Below are 6,225 nucleotides of genomic sequence, written 5' to 3'. Positions count from 1 at the left end.
CTGTCCCAGCTGCAGTGCACAGCCTGGGCTCCAGCTGTGGCCTCACCACTGGCGGAGCAGAGGGGCAGGATCACCTCCCTCTTCCTGCAGGCAATGCTCCTCCTAATGCAGCTGTCACAGCCCTGACAGGTCGAGGTACTGTATAACACAAACAGTTGAACAGATCAGACAGAAATATCCATCACAACGGATCACACTGAATTATCCCAAACATCCCATTCTGTCTTTTTTTTTTTTTTTTTTTGTAAGGATTTAGACTACCCTGGTTTGTTGCAAGATACCTAGAGTTTTCTAGCATCTGGAGACTGTTGCAGGTCAGGTTCCACCTGTGAAACTTCCCTGCAGGAGATAATTTGGGCACTGGAGTGCTCAGAGGAGCCCCAGTGGGACTGGTGCCTCAGGGCAGAGCAAACATGCAGAACAAAGCAGCACAGCCAGCTGGGAAGGTGCGTGCTTGTTGTTGAGAAAACTTTCCACATCTCCCCATTACAGAAAACAATTGCTAGAAGTTTAGCAAACCACAGACCTAAAGTATTCATCAAATTTCCTGTTTCTGAACATGCTAACCACCACAAGAGCTCAGAACCAATAGGCTCCCTAATTTACATGGTTGGAAACAGATCGTACACGGGCTGATGAGGTATAAAAATGTGTCTGCAGAACCTGGATACTCAGAAGTTACTACCCAGTCAACTCTGTATAAGGACATCAGAGCTAATCTGCCCATGGATTCTCTTCCTGGACTCTCCATTTCCACGGAGGAGAAACCCAGCAGCATCAGCCAGAGCTTCCACAGGGTGCAGGCACTGCTGGCTCAGACCACCCGTGGCACCAGCCACAGGCTGGGCAGGCAAATCCTGGCAGTGCTGCAGCACAATCCTGCTGCTGGGGCTCAGGCAGGGAACCATGGCAGCACAGGGGCTGCTCTGCCTCATTTCTTACTTCCATACATGGCACTCAAGAGGAAAAAAACCCTAAAATCATTAAGGATGTCTGGCATTTCCCATAGTTAGGCTCTGTCTTGTGTTGTTTTTAAATTTTCCAGCTCCAACCATACGGTTTGCCATTTTTCAAGCTTGGTGCCTGCTCAAAGTTTTGGAAAAGGTCAGCCAACAATTCAACTGTTTCTGAAAAGAAAATAACTGAGCTAAAAAAAAATGGTGGCATTTTCTTTGAGCTGCTCTAGCACCCCCAAGCTTTGGAGCATTCTCATGAAATCTGTCAGGAGGTGGTCTCCCCATCTGGGGCATGCCAAGAAAGAAGTCTTTGAAAATATGTGTTTTACAATGATCAGGAGAAACATATTACAGTTTGTAAGTAATTTTCCCAGAGAAACTGTCTGCAACGACAATGTCCCAGCTTCTGGTGAGCACAGAAACTGCAGTTCTGTGCTGTGTGGGCTCAGTGCTTTACACCAGACACCAGATGAGGAAAATTCTCTTGTGCTCCTCAAGCTCCCCCTGCTTTTCATTCTGTGATTCTCTGTCTCAGCTTCAGTTAACAGTTAACCTGAGCGTGTTTCCTCATCTTCTTGTAATATTGAGTGGGTAGGAGGTTTTAGTGCTAACAAACTGGAATAGGTGGGGCAGTGTGGGTGTAAAGGTACTGTTCCTCTCTACTGAAAGAACTGTGCAGAGATAAGAATGTGAAAACCATAAATCATGGCAAGAGTGTCACCAGATAAAATGAGATTAATTAAAGGAGAGAACTGGGTGTCAGATTCTGATCTCATGGCTTTTCTATATAGATACTGTTCAAGAAAATCTGAAGTAAAAGGAAAGCCTTTAAAAGCTTTAAAATACAAAGCCTTCACCTCTCCTTTCTGGGTTTTTGTTTGTCATGGGCCTTATATTTTTATATTCATTCCAGTAATGATGTGAACACACTATTAAAAATAACTTGCTGTAAAACTCTGTTTGCACTAGGTTAAAGTTAATTCTGTAAAAGATTTATTCCTCCTTCTTCACACACACTGAACTAATCTGCCCTGTCTTCCAAACCTATTATCACACTTTCATCAATGCTAGGAGTAGAAGTAACAGTTGCTTATTAAATATCACAAACGAAGTTAATGCCCACTTCTGTTTTATTTGCTTCCTTACAGTAGCTTGCACAATTCAAAGGAGAGGCCTTTAAAAAAAGAGAGTTACACTAACCACACCTTGTTTGGTTCCCCCTCTTCCTATGCACAGACACCTTTGACTGAAGGAAAATGAAAATAGTTTTCTCTTTTCACCTGCTGCATCTAACATGCAACACAAAGTGAAGTCATGCAGCTTATAATGTCAGTGGATGAAAATTCCTGCAAGTAGTAAAAGACTACTTATGACTGAGAGGGAAATGTCTATATTGGATTATTAAATCTGTACTCTTGTGGAATTAAAAATTTTATAAGAATAGCTCAATAGCAAATAGACCAAGAGGAAATGGAGAGCTCCTTATCCAGCACAAGATATATGTGATGCAAACCAAACAGTAAATGCTAGTTGATGGCTCCCAATGTTTCCTAGCTTCAGTCTAGCTGCATTCATGTCAGCACTGGAAAGAGATTTGTTCAAAATTGCACCAGTGCACAGGGAGATCCGAGGAACTCCCTCACGCAGCTGTTCACCCTATTGAGCATTCTCGTTCAAAATTTAATCCTGAGCCCTTCCTAAAGATTATACCTGTGCAACTGTGCTGTGGTTTAACCCCAGCCAGCAACCAAGAACCATGCAGCCACTCACTCATGGAGTGACACCCCTGCTGGTACTCCCTCCACACAAGCTCCAGGTCCTTTTGGTAAAAGGCACAGACCACTCCTGGCTTCCCTGTGCTCTGGTCCTGGTTTACAGGAGCTCTCTCTCCCAAAGGAGTTTCTCTGGGCTGTAGGAAGCAGCCCACAGAAGCACCCTGTTCTCACCCAGAGCTGCAGGAGCACAGACACACCGTGGGGTCCAAAGGGTCACAAGTGTGCCAGGAGGTGACAGGCTGAGCTTGGGGATGCTGCACCCCAGCCATCCTGGGATTCTACAGCAGGCCACAAGGATTCTTGGCTACCTCCTGAACTGAGAGAAAGAGACCCACCGTAGTACAAAATTACCTTGATTTCAATCTACAATTTTCTTCTGAAAATCCTCCATAGGCCTCTAGATATATAAATGACCCACAGTTTTTCTCCAGATGACTCACATGTATAAATATGTACCTATGACATATGTAATTTTGTACCTCTCGTACATTTTGTACAATTCAATTCTTTGGAAGAGTTGGATTTTTCTTTTTAAAGATAAAACAAGCCAAGAGTTCTGAAGTCCTATCAGATATGCAAACAGGGCTTAGCCTGTACATTCTCCTCCTCTCCCTTCAAATTCAGCAGGCCTGCAAACACTTTATTGTTGAAGTACATTTTTTAACAAATACTCCCACTGAATTATTCACTGTTGAGACATAAAAAGCGTTCAGAATATCTTTAATTTACTGGAGGGGAAAAAGTCTGAATTAAATGGTCTGTGTTTTGTAGCTTGATCATACTGACCTGAGATAATTTCAGGGCAGGATTTATTACTACCTGGTACTCCTTCGGGCTGGTGAAACAAATCTCTAAATATGCTTCCATGGGAAAAATAAAGTTTGGTTTAAAAGGAAGTTTTTTGGTGATCCTAGTCAGACCACTTTTTTTCAACACTAGACTTTGCCACTTTCTCCAAACCCCTGATGAATGCAAAGAATGTTTTTGCAGCACTGCTTTCACCTTTCTCATCACAATCCCTCACATAGTATTTAGGCAAGAAGTAGGAATTCTCAGGATAAAATTTGTGCAATGGTTGAATATGATGAATAATCATGCATTGTTTGTTTCCAGCAATGAACATAAATTCCATGATGGTACTTAAATTAGAGGAGCATTTCTTCTGAACCTTAATTTACAGAACAAGAGTGGGATTCAGTTCTCCTGACACAGTTCTCTAGACATCTTTTAGAGCCAGTGGAGAGAAACAAGCTTTTCTACATTATGATTCATCGATCTGTTTCATTACCTCTTTGGATGAGATGAATCTCACCTTAAAAGTGCCTCCTTTTCTCCATGGACTGGAAATGGTTCCTATGTGAGTAGCTCACTGCTTCACCACTGGAAGCATTTCTGTTCATTAGTCTTCCCCTGCAAACAAGTACAACTAGAACCCTTCAGCTTGAATCCAGCCAACCAGGATGATGAGCAGGGGACTACCTGAAGCCACCAGTGCTGTTTGAGATCACACCCCTCTCCAGCTCTTACGCTGAGCCTCTTTTAGGGTTTCACTTTGAATACAAAGCATTCTTTTGAAGTCATCCCGCAGTCATCCCCAACTAACCACTGAGCTTTGATATGCTTTGTGAAAGTCTGAGTCCATCACTGGTTCTCCTTCAGAAGGCACTATGGCAGAAGATGCACTCCATAAATGTCCCTAACGTGCTTCTATTGCTAATGTGTCTTCAACTCACAGGATCAGGCTAGAGGCGGTTTGAAGTAATTCCCCATGAAACTTGAATATTATGGTTGACAAATTCTCATATTCAAATGTTTTGCTACACAACCATTTGTTTTGGATTCCACTTCTTGGGGATTAAGATACAAAGGCAGGTTTGTAAAATCTGTCCTAGAGGCACCTTCCTCCACTGATGGTTCACAGTCAGGAACTATTGCTTGGATACAGGTACCCTGCTGCTAGCCTGTGATCGTCCGTACTGCTTTATGGCTGGTGTAGCTGGCACAGCTCTGGTCCTGCCCTCTTTTATGCACAGCTGGGACACAGCATGTACCAGAGACAGGAGCAGCAGGCAGCTTGCAAGCAGACAGGCATCTTCTGTGTGGGAAGAGTGCTCTGGCTTGTGGCTGACAGCCACAACATGTCACCCATCTTGGAGGCCAAAAAAACCTTGACCTGCTTTATTCATTGCAACAAACATGACCTTAGCAACTACAGCACTCGATGAGGATAAGGGAGAAATCGTCTATGACTGAAAGAGTTCTGCTCCCCTAAGTAGCTGCCTCAAAGAATACGCAGCACAACAGAACAAGTGCCTTCCCTGAACTACAGGACAGACTATAGCCAGTTGTTTGGTCTCCCTCTGCAAAAAGGGAATCTCCTTAAGCAGAAGATGCAACTGAACCCCAAAGTCTCCCACATCCTAAATCAGTACATTCACGCAGACCTTGAATAAAAATCAATTACCACCACTGCTGCAGAAGACCAGTTTTGTGTGGCATCCAATCCTTTGCAGAGCTGCATCCAATTGTTTTCTCAGTGAAGCTGCAAAATGACATGGATGACACAGTAATTTATAGCCTTGAGGTGATATGCTGTAATAGCCAGAAAAAATACAGAGTTTAATATTCTCCTAGCCCTCCTGCTGTAATTCAGCATCTTGCTAATCCTTACCAAATGCAGATCCCTGAGGAAACAGACAAAGAAAAGGACTATAGTTTTAGGCAAACTTCTTAAAACTACTTCATGTGGTTCAGACTGAAGGGTTCCTGAGCACATCCCAAATCGAGCACGTACATTAGGACCACCTTCATTGAAACTTGGGGCGCTTAAAAAGTTTCCGCATGTTCGGGTTATGCCAAACATGACCTGACTTGTCCGACTCGTAGGACTTGGACCGTGTTTTCCTCATCCTACCGCGAGCATCTACACTTGCTCATTTTCATCCGACCTTTGGCATCTCTGTGCCTTTGCTCTCCGCCTGCCCGCAGCGGAGCGGCACTGCCTGGCACGGCTCAGCCCTGGCAGCACAGATGGCCGGGCAAGCCGCGGGGCACGGTGACACACCGGGGCAGCGGAAGGGAACTCCGCCGCCCGCTCCCCGCTCGCCGGCAGCGATCGCCTCCTGCGAGGGTCACCCCCGCTCACCTCCGGGCCGCGCCTCCGCCTCGCCCCCGCTCCGGGCCGCCCCCGGCTCTCCCTCCCTCCTTTCCTCCCTGTCTCCCTTCGCCCGCCACCGCCGCCCTCATCCCGGGACGGACCGGACCGGACCCCGACAGTGGGGGACTGGAGGGCGAGGGCGAGAGGGAGAGGGAAGGAGGGACAGGGGACTGCTCCCCTCCGGGCAGGACGGATGGCGGGGAAGCAAAGAGGGATGGAGAGGGACAGCTCCCCTTTAGACGGGACGGGAGGGAGGGGTGGAGAGGGGGACAGCTCTCATGGCGGGGCCGGGATGGAGGGATTGAGGGATGGAGGGGTACAGCTCCCCTTTGGAGGG

Source organism: Sturnus vulgaris, chromosome 3, assembly GCF_052056855.1.
Source record: "Sturnus vulgaris isolate bStuVul1 chromosome 3, bStuVul1.hap1, whole genome shotgun sequence".
NCBI lineage: Eukaryota > Metazoa > Chordata > Aves > Passeriformes > Sturnidae > Sturnus > Sturnus vulgaris.
This window is presented reverse-complemented; position numbering follows the sequence as displayed.